Genomic DNA, 21,686 nt, shown 5'->3' with positions numbered 1-21,686 from the left:
GATTTCATTAAAACGTTTCTTTTAAACTCTTACTTTTGGATTCTGTTTTTACATAGCTGTCCTATACAGTTTGAATCAAAAGTTCTATTTTGATATTGTTAGACTTCCAGCTTTAGTCTGACATACTGATGTAGTTCATACCTTTTAACCATTGAATAAATGGAGAAAGCATTCTGGAATTCAACAGTATTGATGAAAGTACTATAGAAGTGTAAACGGTGTACATATGATTTACTGCTCATGAAATTTCATCAGTATTAGTCCTTCAACATGTATCAGTAACAAGAATTTAATTCTCCCTTATCTTACAGCCAAAATCTAAGATCAGTACAGTGGCTTAACTATCTTGATTCACAAATGTAAAATTATGGTTAGTGAATAAAAATTAATTCTAAAGGCAAATAAAATATATAATTAAATATATTAGTGAATAGAGGAAAAAATTGTATGAACCAATGGTAATTACCTTTTGAACGCTTATTGCCTGGGGATTCTAAGATGGGGCTTTCCCAAGGAACTTGCAAAATACATGTGAATTCAAGACAAACATACAAAAAGCTAAATAGCAATATGATTGATACATAAAAATTGAATATGAAGAAATGTGAAGTATAACATGACTGTACATGATTAATCAGCAAAAGAAAGGATCAGAGCTTTAGCATTAAGAGTTCAGATTGGTCTAGTTGATGTGGCCTAAAGATTTGTAATAGTGGAGAAATAAAGTTGAATCTGGAGAAAAGGGTGGTTTGGTTGGGTAGAGAATAGGAGGGTGTCATCTCAGGAGACTAGGAAAGTATTACAACAAATGACTGATGAGCACTTGGGCATGTGTGCTTGTACACACACTTAGGGAAGTATGATGAACTATAGGAATGAGGCAAGACCCCCTTTTTCCCAGCTTGCTGCAAATAATGGGCAAAACCTAGGTGTCAATAAGAAGTTGATGAACATTTTGCCTCTAAATCTAGGTAAATAGAAAGTGCTTTATGTTTTAATTCAAGCTTGTGAAGGAGACAGATGTTCCAAATATTTTGAGTATCAGGAGGATAGATTCAGTCTTCTAGGCAATTTTTAGTATAATTTGTGTGATTCTTAAACATATATTCAGTAATAAGAAATTGGAAAAAAAAAGTAAGATACAATAGCAAGCTACTATTCAGAGTACAAGACTACCTTCGTGTTCTTTCTTCCTCTTTTCCTTCCTGGTCAATAGCTGAGGATGGGCAGTGAAGAGGGTAACTACAAGGGAAAACATGACCAGAGAAATAATGTCTGATTCGTCAGACACTTTCTCCATTCTCTAAAAGTGACACATTCATTCTCTTGACCAAAGACGAGGATTTTAGTACCCGAATTACATTTATAAAGATTTAAAACTATCTACATAAACATTTCTGCTATAAATTCAACTTTCATCTCAGTAATCTAGGATCTCACCTGAGGGAAATACTTGGTGTATCAATATGGATATTAGTATATGGGATTTTCTTGGATATTTTGGGGCTAAAGTCCATTAAATGGGAAACTTTACTCTCTTAGCCAAAACAGACTGACCCAAGAGGCATGGAACAACTGGGTTTAAAGTCAAAGGGCATGAAGTTACTCAGAGAGAGATGAAGAAGTAAGAAACAAAAAGGGGTAATAGTGGGAATTAGAACTTGGACAAGATAGCCACTTATAGGTAAACAATTTTGTTTGTCACTCAGAGAAGCCTCCTTGAATCTCTGTGTGACTAGAGTGGGATTGAACATTGAAATCAAAGGGAAATCTATAGTCAAAATGTATGGAAATTCATCCATAAAAATGAATAAACTCAGTTAAATTAGCAACTGGAACAGGTAAAACTTTTTTTTTTTAAATTGAGCATGTTGACTATTTTGGTCAAAATAGTCAATTTGATATGACAAGAAATAAAGTCAGAGTTATATAAAATGGTAGTGAATCCTTGTTAGAACTGATACAAGTTCAGAGGAATAATTATTAGTATCTGGCCAGTAAATGAAAAGAAAAACTGATAATGACCTAAACGTATCTGATTAAAAGAATATATCAAAAAAGTCACAGTGCTCGTTTTGGCAACACATACACTAAAATTGGAACGATACAGAGAAGATTAGCATGGCCCCTGCGCAAGGATGACATGCAAATTTGTGAAGTGTTCCATATTTTTCAACTAGGAGTTTGCATGCCACAACTAAGAAGCCAGTGAGCTGCAACTAGGGAGCCTGTGAGCTGCAACTAAGGACACTGCCTGCTGCAACTAAGACCTGGCACAACCAAAAAAAAAAAAAAGTTACATAATTACTCAAATTTTCATTTTATTTATATCCAAAGCAAAAAATACTGTATATTTTGCTTTATAAAAATGAGTTTTTAAAGATATGAAAAATAATTTGTTGGAAATTTAAAATTTTCACTGAAAAGATAATTTTTAAAATGTCTGCTATTGTGGAATAGTAAGACTACTAAGTGTATATTTTTTCATGGTCCCACCTTAATTATAGTAAAGCTGTTTCATTTTTAGAATGATTAATTCATAATTTTAAAGATGGCTTATTATAATTTAAAAAGGGGGCAGGATATAAAATCAATGAGACAAAACTGAAAAGGAAAATGAGACCTGTGAAAATGATGTTAAAGAAAAGGGAGATATAGCTTAACGCTAGAAACATGATACATTGCCAAATAAAGCATATTTTACTCTGAAAAACAGGAAAAATAAAATTGTAATTCAGGTTTATATATATCAAATGTATATACATATTACATATGACTAAGAAAAAGAAGTATGTGTAAGAAATAATCCTTTAAAGAAACAAAAATAATATGGGATTCAAAATCAGAGCCATCATTGTGATACTTTATCTCTATTTTATGGTATCATTATAACATTGTAAGTTTTATAACTTGATAATTAGATTATATAAGAATGATTGGTTTAAATTGATTAGATGTTTGAGGTTCATTGTGATGTCTGGGAAGTCATCTAATTAGAAAATATATAAAGCTACCCCACATAACTTGTCTTGCTTTTTCTGTCCATGCTTTTGTTTTTTCTGTCCTTTCACACAGAGTAATTTCTGAACATTGCACCCAGAACTGTGCCTTTTCTTAGTTACTAAACTAAATAAAGCACATTGGGTTTCCTGGACTGTGATGGAGAATGGGGTGGAAAGAGGACTGGAATTCAGTTGAGGGTTTTTAAACCCAAAGAATAGATAATGTTACCATTTAATCAAGCTTCGGATTTTAATCGATTTGGAGGTAAGGACACAAACTCCTTTGTTTGCTGTTCCATGTCTTTCAATAGTCTTGTGGGAGGAAATCATGAAAGTGTATTCTGTAAATGTGGAATTAACAAGGCAAAACTAAAGACCCTTAGGTTTGCATCATAAATTGTGGCTATTGACTAAATTGTCTAGAGAAAGCTTTCTGATTATCTAAAAATTTAACCTTTTCCATTTCCCAGTTGGAAATGTTGGCTCAGCTTTTTCAACAAATCTAATGCAAATCAAATGAAGGTGAAACATCAGATAAAAAAATGAATATTATGACAGAAAGTTCTCATGCATATAAACATTTGGAATCCCATATGAATGAAAATTCAATCTAAAAGAAATTTGTTTGAGTATTTATGTCAACTTGGTCTACACAGAAATCTACTTTTCTAGGTATTCTAGTGATTATGAAAAATTAAACCACTTTGGAGACCTAAGAATTTGAATTTTGAACAAAACAAACTTGTAAAGCAGATTTTCTTCATATCACTTTTTATAAAGCATCAAAGCCTTAATCTTTCCTTATTTTTATTGAAATAAAAGTGGTTAATATCACCTCACTGAGGTTTGTAAAATTTCTACATTTATGTAATTTGACTAGTTTTTCTTACATGCAATCAACTTTTATGTTCCAGAATGATTTAATTATGATGGCTGTAAATATCAAAAATTAACTGCCAATTGGTACTTAGAATCATGTTCTAATTGATACTTCAGTGGGGTGTCTATTATTTGACAAAAAAAAAAAAGCTTTTACATTTTGCATTTGAATCAGTACGTGATAAACATCAAAAAGCATTCACATCCTTACCTGTTCTGTGAGCTTATTAGGAAAAACTAATATGTACTAATTAGTACATATATACATGTACTAATTCCTGTACCCTGAATAGAGTTGTTTCATAATATTAAAGTTATAATGTTAAATGTCATATATTTTAGTCAAATGAATGATTGAAAGTAATTTAATATGCTTATTCTCTTTTACCTATTTTAAGACTAAGAGCAAAAGTCCGTTGACTCATTCTGTAAGTGGGATAACATGATTTATGATATCGAGTAATAACGCAATCTCTTGCAAAATCAGGTAAAAACACTCTTGAAATAGAATACAATTTAGTGTGTTAAGATGTTTCTCTTAGGTCTCCTGAGGTGTCTCTGCCTGGAGGATTGACTCTGATAGTAGATTTTGTATATCTGGAAAATTTATTTTAGCAGTTCGCTCACGGATTATCAGAGTGAGTATATGAGGTTAACCAGATTCCTAAGGGCAATTTATTAATTTTAATGTAGGAAAACCTTTTCTTATTTTATATAGTACCTTTTGGTTTTTTAATGTATCTTGAAAAGGGATTCAAATTGCTTGGAATCATAGCAAAACACTTGAATATTTTTATTCTTCTTTAAATGGAATATGGGGAATTATTCCTGCTTCACCATCTGTCCACGGTGTCAGATTAGACACAACTGGCTCTGATGAGAACAATCCTGGACAAACACAATTGTTCTTGTTCTATAACTTTTCTACTTCACAACCTATGTAGCTCAGTACCCCTCTATTTGTATAAGTAGTTTCATGAAGTTTAAATTTACAATGTTATACCATTTGAAGTAGAATATAATTTAGAGTGGCCACTTTCCATTACACAGTGAGACACTTAACTATCTAAGCTATATCCAAATATAAGACCAGTTACTAGAGAACTTTTATTCCATGTATCTCTTCTGTGTTGGTATTTTGTAATTTCCATCTACATACAGTAGTAGTTTCTAACTTCATCCATAAATTTTGTGGTGCATCTCAGATTGAACTTGCAGCTGTCTCTTTTCCCATTAAATCCATAAAAGAAATAAGTATTTTTCAAACTCTGATCCAAGAACACTGGTTTATAACAAAGATTTCAATAATTTTTAGCAAAATGAGAAAAAGAGATTTTTTTTCCCAAGGCTAAGTATATTTAACTTATTTTGGTGTTATGTCTCTTCTACTTTATTAAACAGATGTTTATGATAAATATAAATTATAGTAAATATTATTTTTATTAGTGACCTTGCAAGAATAAAATGCTGGCAATTCTATATAAAGGTAACACCACTTCCTTTCTTCTTCTTCTCCCTCTTCCCCCAGGAAGCACTACTGGACTGATCAAAATTTCTGGTCCTTTAAGGACTGCTAATTGGAAAAAGGGCTGTCCTAAGGGCTTGGGATGTGTGTTAGGGGCTCACAGGAGAGACCAACACTGTTGGATATGATGGAATCATTCCCTGGAAGTAGGTCTAGGAAATTTACCAGAATGCCCAAAAATCTTAGCCTTAGCTAAGCAACATTTTCAAAACTCGGCAAGTTTTTAAAATTCAGAGGAAGAAAATATAACGAGAGCCTCAACTTGAATCTAAGAGAGATCTATGCAAAAGTGAATTTGCCTAGTGGCTTGGTGCTCCAAGGTTCCCAAAAGCATATTTGCTTGGGGGCTAAGAAGGCTCTTGAGAAAAGAATTCATATTCTATCTGCTGTTCATGGCAAGATTGGTTGTAACACTTCACACAATTTAAGTGAATTCTTAAAGAACATACTCCAAATGGGTAATTTGCTGTAAGTTTTTATTGCTACTTTTTATATTGTGTCTTTAGCATTGTGGAAATAAAGCCACATTGGCCAAATATTCTACTTTTTAAATTTAATGAAATTGTTTCTGTTGCTTAGTATAGATTTCAATCTTCTTCAATGTTATACTGGAAAATGTAGCGTATTCTTTCTGGCATATGAGGCTTAGTATATATTTGTTTAATCCATCTTTTAATTATATATATATAATTATGTGTGTATTATAATTATATATATGTATTCCTCATTTGGTAATTGACTCTGATCTGGACTTCAATCCTAGCCCTGCCATGTACACACTGTGTGATCAAGGGCAAGTCATGGAGCCTCTGAAACCTTTATTTCCTTGCTCCTGCGTGAGATTTTAATAGTACATACCACATAGGGTTTTAATTGGGATTATATGAGATCATCCACATAGGTTCTTTCTTCAGTGTGTGGCACATCGAACAGAGGCAATCCAAGTTAGTTATTTTTATTAATAGTTACGGCATTTTGTATTGTGGAAAAATCTGAAGCTTATCTTGAGTTTTGTACTTGGGTAGGTAACCACTCACTTTTCTGCTAGTACGCTAGTTAAACCTTCATTTTTTTTTTTTTTTTTTTTTTTTTCTTTTTGCGGTATGCGGGCCTCTCACTGTTGTGGCCTCTCCCGTTGCGGAGCACAGGCTCCGGATGCGCAGGCCCAGCGGCCATGGCTCACGGGCCCAGCCGCTCCGCGGCATGTGGGATCCTCCCAGACCGGGGCACGAACCCGTATCCCCTGCATCGGCAGGCGGACTCTCAACCACTGCGCCACCAGGGAGGCCCCTAAACCTTCATTTTATTCAGCATTATTCTCAAGATGTTTTTCTCTCTTCACTAATGTTTTGTATAATATTATACTTCTTTTCTGGTTGTAAGTTCAAGTTGCTCTCAGTTTAAGAAAGTTTACTTAAGTATGTCTTTGCATATTACTTCTAAGGGTCTAGCTTCTTTATCAAAACCTCTATAATACTTCCTCTACATCTGTGTGTCTCCAAATGTATTGTCCTTAATCAATATTTTCATATCTCTTCTTATATTCTACTCTTCAGTAGAGTTTATATGCCTCCAATATGTGAAGAGTATACTTTTTTCTACCACAACCCAAGTTTCTTCTCAACCTTTTTCATGATTTGGTTTCTTTCCATAGAGCCTTTCAGCTATTACTACCACAAGGTATCAGTAGCAATTAGTAATATTTTTATGGAAGAAGTATATGACATAGGGAGAATTTCTATCGGGCAGAGATGTAAAGCCCTTCTGGTAAAAAAGACTGTTTGGGGTTGAGAGAGAGTAACTTGGCACTGTGGTCTTTGTACTTTCCTATTTTCTTTAGGAAAATATATGTGATTTACCTTCCACATATAATGGGATAATACATTTGATCCCCTACACTAACCCCAACTCTTTTTTATTTTAATAAGTTTTATTTATTTATTTATTTATTTTTGGCTGTGTTGGGTCTTCGTTGTTGTGCATGGGTTTTCTCTAGCTGCAGTGAGCGGGGGTTACTCGTCGTTGCATTGCATGGGCTTCTCATTGTGGTGGCTTTTCTTGTTGTGGAGCACAGGCTCTAGGCTTGCGGGCTTCAGTAGTTGTGGCACGTGAGCTCAGTAGTTGTGGCTCGCAGGCTCTAGAGTTCAGGCTCAGTAGTTATGGCACATGGGCTTAGCTGCTCTGCGGTATGTGGTATGTGGGATCTTCCCCGACCAGGGCTTGAACCTGTGTCCCCTGCATTGGCAGGCGGATTCTTAACAACTGCATCACCAGGGAAGCTCAACCCCATCTCTTATCATGCATGTGTTTTCCTTTCTAGGAAGGTAATTTGTGTCCATTCTATTCAGCTCTTTTCCTATCATTGCATTAGATTTCAGAAGAGAAAATGCCATTTAGGAAAGGAGAGGTATGTAATTTAGAATATGTTCTTATCAGAAGGGAAGGGGAAATTTTTTAGACACTGGAAAGAGGAGTCAAGGAATGATAGAAGGATATTACAATTTGAGAAGGACACCTTTTGATCTAAACCTCAAAAGGTAGTGAGGCAAGGGGAAGCAGACCATTTGCAAAGGAAAGAAAAAGGCAAAGGAACCTTGTGCCTTGGCTCAAATAGTACCAAAGATGGAAGGTACATTTAGACAGAGAGTAGATCCCTGGTTCCCCATAGTCTGCACTTGGCCAATAGAGCATATGGGCATACAGAATGTCTCAAGTGCCCACCTGCCCAGAGGTAGTGTAGGATATCAGAGAGTTGAATGGTGTGTTTACCTGGAGGTTTATTGTAGTGAAGGTAAGACTGAGCATACACAGAGCATTGTATGGCTGACTGTTCACGGTGTGGGTTATAGTTTGAATGGACATTGATCTAATATTTAATGGACATTGAATGGGCATCCAGGGCTCTGTGGTACAAATGACTGAAGAAGCAGGCCTTATAGTGCAGGAAGGGTAGCTATACATACTTCCAAGACTGCCTGCAGTAGAACCAGACCTACAGCAGCTATCGAAGTGGCACCTCACAGCTCAACAAAAAGAACACCATACAGATCAAAACCCCCAGTATATTTATCCAAATAAGTGCATGTACTGTGAACCAAAAGTCTTCAAGTAATCTTTATTTTCAAGAATGGTGAGAATTATACAAAATAAAATACACTACTTTTGCCAAGGAAACAATGATAGTGTCTAAATTTTGTCCCATAGGGATTCTAATTCTTTTATTGCATTTTATGCTTCCTTTTATGGTTTTGTGTTCACTCTCTCTGTTTGCACTTCTACTTATAATTCATGATTGTTTTTCTGGATATTTTTGTCTTTTCAAAGAGCCTACTTATTTTTCTGTATCCTGGAGAGGATATCAAAGGTAAAAACCTTGGGCCAGTTAAGTCACATTCAGAGGCATTACTTCTTTAGAGTTTTGAGGTTGTTGTTTCCTTTCCCTTCTACCAAAATAAACATGCCAGGTTCTCAATGAATGTTTCTGAATAAATACTTGAGGGAGTATACAAGGTTCATTTATTGTTTTTCAAGAGTCTAGCTATTGCTAAAAATATGAGTCAGAGGAAAAGATTGAACAAGAAGTGAGGTAACTAGTTGCAAAGGCATAAGGAGTAGTTCCATTTGGGCTATCACCCTAAATCCCATCAAATAGGCAATGGGAAGCCAGCAGAGACACTAGTCATGTAGCCAACCAGTTAACTGACAGCCCCTGCCAGTAAGCTGGACTGACAGACAAGGTCATGTCTTCACTGAGTGGTCACATGTCCTGCTGGCTGGTATCTGTGGTTCTGTTGTAGAGACACTTCTCAGGGTAAAAAGCTGGTGGGGGTAATATCAGTCCCCAAGCCTTTTCAACGTCATGTATCATATTACTAGCACTAAAATGAGACCATGTTTTATTTTTTTTAATTTTGTTTCTAATTTATAGGTGGGAGAGCAGAGATAACCTGAGACATCGTTTGGCCTTAGCACAGGGTTAATGGTCTAAGAAGAATGATGAATCTAGCTAGAGAAGAAAGTTAGTTAATGCTGACATTAAGGAAAATCTTAGTTGTCTATGCTTACTAGAAATAAGGAAAAAATAAGGCTTGCTTACTGAGGGATGGGGATGATAGATATCAACAACTTGTATTTCATTTTAATATGAAATAGTTTAAAGGAACTAGGAGAGGTTACTACTGCCTATAACTCCATATGAGTATACATATAAAGTTTAGGTCAAATTGAACAAAATAATGTTGGTTAACTTTTGAAGGCTATAGTTGAGCATAATTTAATCACAGTGCTTCCCCCTAGTTAGTTCAGTAAAATGCATTTCACTTTAAGTAGGTGGTTGTGGTCCCCAAACTCAGAACTTTAAACTCTTATTTTAAAAAACCACACAATTACTGGCAGCAGGAGAATGACAACAGGATAAGTTACTGGTTTACTTGTGTCGTTTCTTAATCTGCCCGCCTACTTACCACTACGATGTGCTACCATAATTATGTGAGGATAACAGCTCACAGTTAACAAATCATGAAACCGTCTTAGTATTATTATTTTTCCCCAGTTATATGAAAAGTCTTTTTTTCTAAACTATCTTAAATTGCATTCTATCTTTAATTTACTAACAATTTAGGACTTTTAAGTAGAGGTAGAAGATTCTTCAGATAATTTGAGATACAGATAAGAATTTTACATGATTTGAAAATTAATCTTCAAAGTTAATTTTAAAACTTTTGAAGTTCCCCCAAACGTGTGTATATAAAGAAGCAAAAAAAAAAAAAAAAAAAAAAAGCCTTACTCCTTCAGGTGTTCCTGTGAGACTAGCTGCAATTTTCACTTTAATTTTGACTGGAAATATCAATAATGTGATTTTTTTTTTGAAGTATGACCTTTAGTTTCAACTAGAAAGTGGGGCAGAGGGTAGCGTAATCAAAAGGAATGAAAGTTAAGCTAAAACTATCACTTTAAAAGATATTTAGTTTAGGATCAAGTTTGGGTGAAGATATTTTTGAAATCAGATTATTCTTTTTTTTTTTTTTCTGAAGTGCATAATCATTTGACCACAGCAGGGAGACACCAAGGACCCATCTATCTTCCTTCTCTCTCTCTTGCTCTCATTTCTGGAAGCACAGCAGATAATACCGTAAATACAGAATGAAGGGATGTGTGTCCTCCGACACCAGTATCCTCCCCACTGCTTTGCCATGTATCAGCTCAGCTGTTTCCAAGGCAGGGTAGGCTCTCTTAAAAAAGATTAAATGCCAGATACTAGAGCAACTTTCAACTTCCATGTAACCAGGTGCAGTAAATCACACACAAAAACAGCTCTCTTACTTTTTTCCTCTTTTTATTCTTACCAAAATCCTTCTATTTTTCTTTCTGTCTCATCTTACCACTGGAGCATAGTTTCTTAGTCATTCTTTCATCTGCACCATCATCCATATTCAATAATGATTAAAGTTGAATATATAGTTGACACTGTGCTGAGTGGTAGGTTACATAGTGAAGGGGGCGAGAGAGAGTCACCTGATTCAAAGAGCACACAGTTTTAAGCTTAAAGTAGAAAGCCAAGGGCAAATAATTACAAAATACTTTGTGTTCATTATATCTGCTATATTTTTTTCCAAAATAATGATGGGATTTTTTTCCACTATGCTACATAAAAAGTCATTAATAGCTATCTATCACTTTTCATAGTAATTGGAATTCAGACTTTTATCAGTAAAGTCTATTAGTGTGTATTCTTTCCTTTAGACTATTCTTTTTTTGTGTGTGTGTGGTACGCGGGCCTCTCACTGCTGTGGCCTCTCCCGTTGCGGAACACAGGCTCCGGACGCGCAGGCTCAGCGGCCATGGCTCACGGGCCCAGCCGCTCCGCGGCATGTGGGATCTTCCCAGACCAGGGCTCGAACCCGTGTCCCGTGCATTGGCAGGCAGATTCTCAACCACTGTGCCACGAGGGAAACCCCCTAATAACCTTTTGATTTGGTGCAATTTTATCTCCATTTTACAGATGGGTAAAGTTGAAGTTCAGAAAGTTAAGATAAATTGCCCAAGGGCTCAAAGCTTGTAAGTGCTAGAACCAGGATTCCAACCATAGTAACCAGAATCCGCAGATGCCTGTGTGTTAACAATACAACTCAACTAATTAAATTGTGCTTTTCCCTGGTTAAAGTAAAGCTTTTTTTTCCTTCAAGAAATTATGAGTAAATCTTTCTGAAAAACTCTGCAAATATGGCAAACAATTGTGCCTCTGTTCTTTTTTAAATGTTCCTTTAAAAATATACATTTAATAACTATTTTACATAAAAGAAATGTATTGTTATATTTTCTATATAATAAATACATAAATATAGTTATATATTTATATGAACATATATAAATATTAATATATAAATATTATATGAGTATATAAATATATTTCTTATACATTGAAAACTAGAGATATTAAATGACTTTCTCAAGATTGGAATATTTACTATTACTTGAACTAAGACTGGAACAGAGGTCTTAGAACTCCTCTAGTTCATTCCTATTTGAACTACCCTGAACCACATTGTAAGCAGTTTCTACTAAGAAGACTAAGCAAGCTTTACATATGAAGTGCTACAATTATCAGAGTTGCTACTCTCATTCTCTTCTCTTCTTTTCCCCTATACCATTTACCATTCTCCTTCCTCTTCCTTTTCCTCTTCTTCCTTCAGCTCTTCTTCCCTCTTTGTCATCTTAATCTTTTATCTTCTTCCTCCTAATTTATATGTAGTTTGTGGCATAGAGAAATATTCATGAGAAGAGAAACCCACAGCCCCTAAATTAACTGCCCAATGCAGTCATCACAATAATATGTGCTATAACATTACAAAGTTGTATTTTTTTACAAACCGAAATAACAAATATTAAATAAATTACAAGATGAGAATTGATCATTTGCACATCACATGCTTTAAACTCTTTGGAGAAGAAATATGCTAAACAGTATACTATTGTTAGAGCATCTGGAGTTATTAATTAAAGCTTTAAGAAAATCTGTTAGTGTCTGAGTAATATAGAGCTTTAAAGAAGAAAGCTTCTTCTGAGAGATGTGTCCCAACCCTAACCATATTTAAAATGGACTTATCCTATAAAAATGTCAATAAGGAGCCATCTAAACTCAGTGTACTACATGTGGCACTGTCTTCTAGTCTCTGTTATTGAGTAAGGGACCAGTACTGATTGGTGTTAATGTCATGTGAAAGTTCTCTTTTACTGTGTTGTCTCTTCATACATGAATCCTGTTTGCCTGCATATGTGTAAGGGGAATATGTGCTCCTCTCATTGCAACTACCCAGTAGATACAATATAGGGCAAAGGCATATTCATGTTTGCTATTAAAGCTGCATTTCAAATTTTTTGTTTTGTATCACAAAACCAGGCTCCTAAATTTGGAGTAACGCATGTTTATGCCTTTCGTTCGCTAAGAAAAAAATTGCTTTTTTACTTAGTCCTTTGAAATTATAGTTTTTCTTGGATTAATTCACAGTTGTAAAATCTGATTAATCCTTTGGGAGTGTGCTTCCTGGTTCCATCAATCTTAGTTGGAGTAGAGTGCACAGCATAAGGCTCAAGATCTTTAGAAAAGAATTCACACATCCGAACCCATACATCTCAAGCACAAACACATATACAATTTCTATCAATTCTTTACTTGCAATGTGACAGTTTCCAGTTATCAAAGTACTTGCTGTGTAGCTACTGGGCAGTAGGAAAAGATTAAGTGCTCTCGGTACTGTAGAGAGAGTGCACAAATAGCTATAACTCTAGTTTAGTTGAGGAACCAATGATTCTTTCAAGGAACTATTCCTTTCAGGATGGTTTCTTTCTTATCCCTGCATAGAAACGTAAGTAAAATTATTTGATTGCTTTAGTTATCTTATCTTGGATTTGCATTTTATGGAAAGACAGCATTTGAGGTGAAAATTATACGTAGTTTTTTGTTTTAAGCACAAAATCTTCTCCTCCAATGTTGTAAACTTTTCAATATACTTTCAACAAGAAGCCTGTGATAATTTAAACGAGTCTCTGAGGTACTGAATTCATGAAAATCAAGCCTGATTTTAAAAGGGCTTTAATTTCCTTCAGTTACAGTAATATGGATCATCTTATCATTGTGAACATTTTTCTGTGTTTCCATACAAACACATAAGCTTAATAATTTATTAAACTAATCATTTCATTTATCTAAAGCAAAAACCTGCTAAAGCGAGAAAAAAATAAGATAAAATCTCAATTAGATTGGAAAAGCAAAGTCTATTATTCGATTAATTGCGTTTTAAAGTATTTAATACAAACTATTTTTTTCTCACAGATATATGAATATACTGTCAGTGATTTAATTATACAATTAAAACCTTTCAAAGGTTTTTATTTAAAGTTGAAAATATTGGCTCAAGTATATGATAAACCTAAAATCAGTGTAATCCTTGTAAATACTTTCAGTGCAGGATGAAATTGATGTGATCAAACTTATTTTTATATCTGTGATACTTTTAGGCAAATTAACTTTTGTCTGTCTCTTATTTAAAGAAAGGTAAAATTTAAACACTGGTGAAATGTTTCTTTTAAGTAAAATAATTCATGCTTATTGGCTGAGTGGGGAGATTATGGGGAGATGGGGTTGTACGGTATGGACAATACAGAAATATATACATAATAAAGTGAAAGCCTCTCCATTTTCAATCATTCATTCTCCTTGAGTAAACATTGTTAGCAGTTTGCTTATGTATCTTTCTAGACATGTATCTTTCCTATGTACATTTAACCAACTATAACATGCTATAATATTTGTTCTGAAATGGGCATATTTTCTTCACTTGTTATAATGGTCCTCTCCCTCATCATACGTCCTGAGTCTGAATACCAACCAATATGCTTAATAGATGTTTGATTTAGGTAAGTTCCTTTGTCTCTCTAAATGTTGATTTCCTTGTTTGTAGATGTGGTAGTAATTTCAGAGAAAGAAGAAATCATTCTGGGATGAATTAGTCAGGAAAATTTTCACTTTATAGGTGGGGTGACTCTTCATATTTGCTTTTGCCTATTGTCCCAAAGTAATTATTAACAGTGGCCCTAATCTCAGAGGTCTTCTGGTTTAAGTGTTTAATTATATGGCTATACTTACAGGGTTGTTGAAAGGATTAAATAAAATAGTGTCTCATGTGTGGTAGGAGTTCTATATATTTAACTTATGGGTAAATTATACATACACTGTTAAGACACCATATACATAAAATAGTGTTTTCACTTTCATTTACATTTTTTTTCATTTTCTTTTTTTAAATTTATTTATTTTTTATTAGTTTCTGCTTTATAACAAAGTGAATCAGTCATACATATACATCTGTTCCCACATCCCTTCCCTCATGCATCTCCCTCCCTCCCACTCTCCCCATCCCACCCCTCCAGGCGGTCACAAAGCACCGAGCTGATCTCCCTGTGCTCTGCGGCTGCTTCCCACTATCTATCTACCTTATGTTTGGTAGTGTATATATGTCCATGCCTCTCTTTCGTTTTATCACAGCTTACCCTTCCCCCTCCCCATATCCTCAAGTCCATTCTCAAGTAGGTCTGTGTCTTTATTCCCGTTTTACCCCTAGGTTCTTCATGACATTTTTTTTTCTTAAATTCCATATATATGTGTTAGCATACGGTATTTGTCTTTCTCTTTCTGACTTACTTCACTCTGTATGACAGACTCTAGGTCTATCCACCTCATTACAAATAGCTCAGTTTCATTTCCTTTTATGGCTGAGTAATATTCCATTGTATATATGTGCCACATCTTCTTTATCCATTCATCCGATGATGGACACTTAGGTTGTTTCCAGCTCTGGGCTATTGTGAATAGAGCTGCAATGAACATTTTGGTGCATGTCTCTTTTTGAATTATGGTTTTCTCAGGGTATATGCCTAGTAGTTGGATTGCTGGGTCATATGGTAGTTCTATTTTTAGTTTTTTAAGGAACCTCCATACTGTTCTCCATAGTGGCTGTACCAATTCACATTCCCACCAGCAGTGCAAGAGTGTTCCCTTTTCTCCACACCCTCTCCAGCATTTATTGTTTCTAGGTTTCTTGATGATGGCCATTCTGACTGGAGTGAGATGATATTTCATTGTAGTTTTGATTTGCATTTCTCTAATGATTAATGATGTTGAGCATTCTTTCATGTGTTTGTTGGCAGTCTGTGTATCTTCTTTGGAGAAATGCCTATTTAAGTCTTTTGCCCATTTTTGGATTGGGTTGTTTGTTTTTTTGCTATTGAGCTGCATGAGCTGTTTATAAATTTTGGAGATTAATCCTTCGTCAGTGGCTTCATTTGCAAATATTTTCTCCCATTCTGAGGGTTGTCTTTTGGTCTTGTTTATGGTTTCCTTTGCTGTGCAAAAGCTTTGAAGTTTCATTAGGTCCCATTTGTTTATTTTTGTCTGTATTTCCATTTCTCTAGGAGGTGGGTCCAAAAGGATCTTGCTGGGATTTATGTCATAGAGTGTTCTGCCTATGTTTTCCTCTAAGAGTTTGGTAGTGTCTGGCCTTACATTTAGGTCTTTAATCCATTTTGAGCTTATTTTTGTGTATGGTGTTAGGGAATGATCTAATCTCATACTTTTACATGTCCCTGTCCAGTTTTCCCAGCACCACTTATTGAAGAGGCTGTCCTTTCTCCACTGTACATTCCTGCCTCCTTTATCAAAGATAAGTTGACCATATGTGTGTGGGTTTATCTCTGGGCTTTCTATCCTGTTCCATTGATCTATCTTTCTGTTTTTGTGCCAGAACCATACTGTCTTGATTACTGTAGCTTTGTAGTATAGTCTGAAGTCAGGGAGCCTGATTCCTCCAGCTCCGTTTTTCGTTCTCAAGATTGCTTTGGCTATTCGGGGTCCTTTGTTTTTTCAAACAAATTGTGAAATTTTTTGTTCTAGTTCTGTGAAAAATGCCAGTGGTAGTTTGATAGGGATTGCATTGAATCTGTAGATTGCTTTGGGTAGTAGAGTCATTTTCACAATATTGATTCTTCCAATCCAGGAGCATGGTATATCTCTCCATCTATTTGTATCATCTTTAATTTCTTTCATCAGTGTCTTATAATTATCTGCATGCAGGTCTTTTGTCTCCTTAGGTAGGTTTATTCCTAGATATTTTATTCTTTTTGTTGCAATGGTAAATGGGAGAGTTTTCTTGATTTCATTTTCAGATTTTTCATCATTAGTGTACAGGAATGCCAGAGATTTCTGTGCATTAATTTTGTATCCTGCTACTTTACCAAATTCATTGATTAGCTCTAGTAGTTTTCTGGTAGCATCTTTAGGATTCTCTATGTATAGTATCATGTCATCTGCAAACAGTGACATTTTTACTTCTTCTTTTCTGATTTGGATTCCTTTTATTTCCTTTTCTTCTCTGATTGCTGTGGCTAAAACTTCCAAAACTATGTTGAATAAGAGTGGTGAGAGTGGGCAGCCTTGTATTGTTCCTGATCTTAGTGGAAATGGTTTCAGTTTTTCACCATTGAGGACAATGTTGGTTGTGGGTTTGTCATATATGGCCTTTATTATGTTGAGGAAAGTTCCCTCTATGCCTACCTTCTGCAGGGTTTTTATCATAAATGGTTGTTGAATTTTGTCAAAAGCTTTCTCTGCATCTATTGAGATGATCATATGGTTTTTCTCCTTCAACTTGTTAATATGGTGTATCACATTGATTGATTTGCGTATATTGAAGAATCCTTGCATTCCTGGAATAAACCCCACTTGATCATGGTGTATGATCCTTTTAATGTGCTGTTGGATTCTGTTTGCCAGTATTTTGTTGAGGATTTTTGCATCTATGTTCATCAGTGATATTGGCCTGTAGTTTTCTTTCTTTGTGACATCCTTGCCTGGTTTTGGTATCAAGGTGATGGTGGCCTCATAGAATGAGTTTGGGAGTGTTCCTTCCTCTGAAATTGTTTGGAAGAGTTTGAGAAGCATGGGTGTTAGCTCTTCTCTAAATGTTTGATAGAATTCGCCTGTGAAGCCATCTGGTCCTGGGCTTTTTTTTGTTGGAAGATTTTTAATCACAGTTTCAATTTCAGTGCTTGTGATCGGTCTATTCATATTTTCTATTTCTACCTGATTCAGTCTTGGCAGGTTGTGCATTTCTAAAAATTTGTCCATTTCTTTCAGGTTGTCCATTTTATTGGCATAGAGTTGCTTGTAGTAATCTCTCATGATCTTTTGTATTTCTGCAGTGTCAGTTTTTACTTCTCCTTTTTCATTTCTAATTCTACTGATTTGAGTCTTCTCCCTTTTTTTCTTGATGAGTCTGGCTAATGGTTTGCCTATTTTGTTTATCTTCTCAAAGAACCAGCTTTTAGTTTTATTGCTCTTTGCTATTGTTTCCTTCATTTCTTTTTCATTTATTTCTGATCTGATCTTTATGATTTCTTTCCTTCTGCTAGCTTTGGGGGTTTTTTGTTCTTCTTTCTCTAATTGCTTTAGGTGCAGGGTCAGGTTGTTTACTCAAAATGTTTCCTGTTTCTTAAGGTGGGATTGTATTGCTATAAACTTCCCTGTTAGAACTGCTTTTGCTGCATCCCATAGGTTTTGGGTCGTCGTGTCTCCATTGCCATTTGTTTCTAGGTATTTTTTAATTTCCTCTTTGATTTCTTCAGTGATCACTTCGTTATTGAGTAGTGTATTGTTTAGCCTCCATGTGTTTGTATTTTTTATGGATCTTTTCCTGTAATTGCTGTCTAGTCTCATAGCATTGTGGTCGGAAAAGATACTTGATACAATTTCAATTTTCTTAAATTTACCAAGGCTTGATTTGTGACCCAAGATATGATCTATCCTGGAGAATGTTCCATGAGCACTTGAGAAAAATGTGTATTCTGTTGTTTTTGGATGAAATGTCCTATAAATATCAACTAAGTCCATCTTGTTTAATGTATTATTTAAAGCTTGTGTTTCCTTATTTATTTTCATTTTGGATGATCTGTCCATTGGTGAAAGTGGGGTGTTAAAATCCCCTACTATGATTGTGTTACTGTCGATTTCCCCTTTTATGGCTGTTAGTATTTTCCTTATGTATTGATGTGCTCCTATGTTGGGTGCATAAATAGTTACAATTGTTATATCTTCTTCTTGGATCGATCCCTTGATCATTATGTAGTGTCCTTCTTTGTCTCTTCTAATAGTCTTTATTTTAAAGTCTATTTTGTCTGATATAAGAACTGCTACTCCAGCTTTCTTTTGATTTCCATTTGCATGGAATATCTTTTTCCATCCCCTTACTTTCAATCTGTATGTGTCTCTAGGTCTGAAGTGGGTCTCTTGTAGACAGCATATATATGGGTCTTGTTTTTGTATCCATTCAGCCAGTCTATGTCTTTTGGTGGGAGCATTTAGTCCATTTACATTTAAGGTAATTATTGATATGTATGTTCCTATTCCCATTTCCTTAATTGCTTTGGGTTCGTTATTGTAGGTATATTCCTTCTGTTGTGTTTCTTGCCTAGAGAAGTTCCTTTAGCATTTGTTGTAAAGCTGGTTTGGTGGTGCTGAACTCTCTCAGCTTTTGCCTGTCTGTAAACGTTTTAATTTCTCCATCAAATCTGAATGAGATCCTTGCTGGGTAGAGTAATCTTGGTTGCAGGTTTTTCTCCTTCATCACTTTAATTATGTCCTGCCACTCCCGTCTGGCTTGTAGAGTTTCTGCTGAGAGATCAGCTGTTAACCTGATGGGGATTCCCTTGTGTGTTATTTGTTTTTTTTCCCTTGCTGCTTTTAATATGATTTCTTTGTGTTTAATTTTTGACAGTTTGATTAATATGTGTCTTGGCGTATTTCTCCTTGGATTTATTCTGTATGGGACTCTCTGTGCCTCCTGGAGTTGATTAACTATTTCCTTTCCCATGTTAGGGAAGTTTTCAACTATAGTCTCTTCAAATATTTTCTCAGTCCCTTTCTTTTTCTCTTCTTCTTCTGGAACCCCTATAATTCGAATGTTGGTGCATTTAATGTTGTCCCAGAGGTCTCTGAGTCTGTCCTCTGTTCTTTTCATTCTTTTTTCTTTATTTTGCGCTGCATCAGTTATTTCCACTATTTTATCTTCCACTTCACTTATCCGTTCTTCTGCCTCAGTTATTCTGCTATTGATCCCATCTAGAGTATTTTTCATTTCATGTATTGTGTTTTTAATCGATGCTTGATTCATCTTTAGTTCTTCTAGGTCCTTGTTAACTGTTTCTTGCATTTTGTCTATTCTATTTCCAAGATTTTGGATCTTGGAAATAGAATCTTGGATCATCTTTACTATCATTATTCTGAATTCTTTTTCAGGTAGACTGCCTATTACCTCTTCATTTGTTAGGTCTGGTAGGTTTTTATCTTGCTCCTTCACCTGCTGTGTGTTTTTCTGTCTTCTCATTTTGCTTATGTTACTGTGTTTGGGGTCTCCTTTTTGCAGGCTGCAGATTCATAGTTCTTGTTGTTTTTGGTGTCTGCCTCCAGTGGCTAAGGTTGTTTCAGTAGGTTGTGTAGGCTTCCTGGTTGGGGGGACTAGTGCCTGTGTTCTGGTGGTTGAGGCTCGATCTTGTCTTTCTGGTGCACAGGTCCACGTCTGGTGGTGTGTTTTTGGGTGCCTGTGGCCTTATTATGTTTTTAGGCAGCCTCTCTGTTAGTGGGTGGGGTTGTGTTCCTGCCTTGCTAGTTGTTTGGCATAGGGTGACCAGCACTGTAGTTTGCTGGTCGTTGACTGAAGCTGGGTGCTGGTGTTGAGATGGAGATCTCTGGGAGATTTTCTCTGCTTGATATTATGTGGAGCTGGGAGGTCTCTTGTGGACCCGTGTCCTGAAGTTGGCTCTCCCACTTCAGAGGCACAGCACTGACTCCTGGCTGCAGCACCAAGAGCCTTTCATGTACCCGGCTCAGAATAAAAGGGAGGAAAAGTAGAAAGAAAGAATTAGTAGAAGAAAGAAAGAGAGAAAGAAAGGAAGAAGGAAAGAAAGGAAGGAAGGAAGGAAGGAGGAAAGAAAGGAGGGAGGGAGGGAGGAAGGATGGAAAGAAAGAAAGAAAGGAGGGAGAGAGGGAGGAATGAAAGAAAAGGAAGAGTGAATGGAAGAAGGGAGGGAGGGAGGAAGGAAAGAAAGAAAGAAAGAAAGGAGGGAGGGAGGGAGGAATGAAAGAAAAAGAAAGTGAAAGGAAGAGGGGTGGGAGGGAGGGAGGAAGGAAAGAAAGACAGGAGGGAGGGAGGGAGGAAGGAAAAAAAAGAAAGAGTGAAAGGAAGAAGGGAGGGAGGGATGGAGGAAGGAAAGAAAGAGAGAAGGAAGGAAAGGAGGGGCAGAGGGAGGGAGGGAGGAAGGGAAGGTAGGAAAAAAAGAAAGAGCAGGTAAAGTAAAATAGAATAAAGTATGAAATATAGTAGCGTTATTAAAATTAAAAAGTAATTATTGAAAAAAAAAAATGGACAGATAGAACCCTGGGACATATGGTGGAAGCAAAGCTATACAGAGAGAATCTTACACAGAAGAATACACGTACACATTCACAAAAAGAGAGCAGGGGGAAAAATCAAAAATCTTGCTCTCCAAGTCCACCTCCTCAATTTGGGATACTTCGTTGTAAAAAGAGGAAAAGGGCGAGAAGTCTGAAATCTTGCTCTCTAAGTCCACCTCCTTAATTTGGGATAATTTGTTGTAAAAAGAGGAAAAGGGGGGAAAGTCTTAAATCTTGTCCTCAAAGTGAACTTCCTCAATTTGGGATGATTCGCTGTCCATTCATGCACTCCACAGACGCAGGGCACATCAGGTGGACCGTGCAGCTTTAATCCGCTGCCTCTGAGGCTGCACAGAGAGATTTCCCTGTCTCTTCTCTGCTCTCACAGCTCCCGGGTCTCAGCCTTGGACCTGGCCCCGCCTCTGCGCGTAGGTCGCCGGAGGGCTTCTGTTCTTCGCTCAGACAGGACGGGTTTAAAGGAGCCGCTGATTCGGGGGCTCTGGCTCACTCAGGCAGAGGGGAGGGAGGGGCGCGCAGTGTGGGGCGGGCCTGCGGCGGCAGAGGCCGGCGTGACGTTGCAGCAGCCCGAGGCGCTCCGTGCGCTTTCCCGGGAAAGCCGTCCCCGGGTTCCGGGACCCCGGCAGTGGCGGGGTGCACAGGCCCCCCGGAAGGCGGGGCGGACAGTGACCCGCGGTCGCACACAGGCTCCGCGGCAGCGGCAGCAGCAGCAGCCCCAGCGTCCCACGCCCGTCTCCGGGGTCCGCGCCTTTAGCCGCGG

General features: G+C 36.5%; 1 non-coding gene across 1 annotated transcript; it reads left to right on the top strand.

Moving 5' to 3' along the window:
* Positions 1-2,066: 2,066 nt before the first annotated feature.
* LOC132501253 (U6 spliceosomal RNA) lies at positions 2,067-2,173 on the top strand. Its single transcript, XR_009534206.1, has one exon. It is a non-coding gene; the product is annotated as a U6 spliceosomal RNA (small nuclear RNA).
* The last annotated feature ends 19,513 nt before the right edge of the window (positions 2,174-21,686 follow it).

The sequence above is a fragment of the Mesoplodon densirostris genome, chromosome 1 (genome assembly GCF_025265405.1).
Source record: "Mesoplodon densirostris isolate mMesDen1 chromosome 1, mMesDen1 primary haplotype, whole genome shotgun sequence".
Taxonomy (NCBI): Eukaryota; Metazoa; Chordata; class Mammalia; order Artiodactyla; family Ziphiidae; genus Mesoplodon; species Mesoplodon densirostris.
The sequence above is the reverse complement of the archived record's forward strand: the minus strand, read 5'-3'. Positions and strand labels throughout refer to the sequence as shown.